This window comes from Histoplasma capsulatum, genomic scaffold (assembly GCF_000149585.1).
Source record: "Histoplasma capsulatum NAm1 scaffold_2 genomic scaffold, whole genome shotgun sequence".
NCBI classification, from domain to species: Eukaryota; Fungi; Ascomycota; class Eurotiomycetes; order Onygenales; family Ajellomycetaceae; genus Histoplasma; species Histoplasma mississippiense.
In genome coordinates, this window is record NW_001813981.1 from 1,390,365 (window position 1) to 1,392,000 (window position 1,636).

A 1,636-nucleotide genomic window follows, 5' to 3' on the forward strand; every position below is an offset into this window, starting at 1 on the left:
AAAATGGGAATCCATTTTATGTTAGAATTTTGGGAAAATTAGGGCCTTCAAGGCCATCCAGGATTCAATTAGAAGGTATAAAACCAGCAAAAAGGAATAACATAAGAAGGAAATACTTCCACTCACAAATAATCAGTAAACAAAATAAAAACATTAGCTCGTGTTGAGGCTGCGGTATTCAGGGGATCTGTCGATTTTAATACCGATTTCAATAACCAGAAAAAAGAAGTATACCAAGATAAATAACCATTGCAAACATGGGTCATTTTGCACAATAACCAATCCAGGGTGAAAGCGGACAACCATAATAATATAACACGATGCACACATCCATAGTCCTAAATACTGAGCCGGCACATCCTGTTCCAAACCTAGCATATCCTTACCAAATACCATAGGAACTCCAAAAAAGAAATCAAAAAGGGAGAAAAGTTCAACATGTTCAGGCAAAGGAGGGTGAAAAGCAAGGAAAAATTGCACCACAATTTTGGCCGATTTCAGCGGCGATACGTCGCATAGTGGATTTGTCGTGGTTCCTCCATCTGAGGATGATGACGAGAAGCCATGCGTTCACTGTCAATTGGCCCAAAACCCATGGGAGCGGGGTTAGCTCTCTCACGACCGAAGGGGTCCGGGTCGTTGAATGCATCGTCAACTAATTTATCCTGATGTTGGTGATATGGCGGACCACTCCCATCCATTTGGTTAAGATCCGCCATCCTTGCATATTTATCAAAACGGTCCTCTCGTGGCAATGGAGTAGTGTGATGATCTGCAGTGACCTTAGGTTGAGCGTGGTGTGTGTGCACTTGAACGCCCTGGTCCCAGCGTCGACGATGGCTCTCCTGTTCCCGTCGACGCTTATCGCGCACGTAATCGCCTAACGACCGTTCTCGTTCATGCTTAGCACGCTCCCAGTTTTTGTCATGGCCGATGTCGTACCGGATATGGGTATTGGCGTATCTCGTTGGAGGTGGAAGTGTATGTGTACTGTGGGGGGAAGGAGGAACCCCATGACGGTCTCGTCGGTTATTGGATGTTGGGTGTGCCCGCGGCGAAACTACAAGATGTGACACAGGCGCCGAGTGAAGGCGGCGATCATGTCTTCGTTTAAACATACTGTTTTCTGGGTAAATATCCACTTCTCCATACGGATAATGCGCTTGTTCAGGACGGTGATGCTCGTTGTACCGTAAATACCTGTTTTCAGGGCGGTGGTGCAACCGGTAGAGAGGATCAGTGCGGTGACCCCTGGAGGCGGTGCGCTGCAGTCTTCCAACGACTTCGCTTTGAGGCACATACTTATCGTGTTCATCGAATAACGAATCATCTGTAGTTACTGAACTCGCATCTTCGAACTCGTCAAAAAGCACAGACTCATTGTCATCAATGCTGCTGTCCCCATCTCGAAAGTCTCCATGTCCCATGGCCTCATGTGGAAGTGTCTTACTCGCATGTAGAATTTTAGGTGAGCTTGGTTTGGTGCGACGCTGTTTTCGATATCCTTGCACAAAATTCGGAAGACGTTGTGGCTGCGGCACTGATGATCGCTGTCGCGGATTATCGTTCGGGTCGAGAATAGGTGGGTGTGGAGGTGGAGGTAATTTATTGGGTTCAAATTCCGAGCCATTATTTA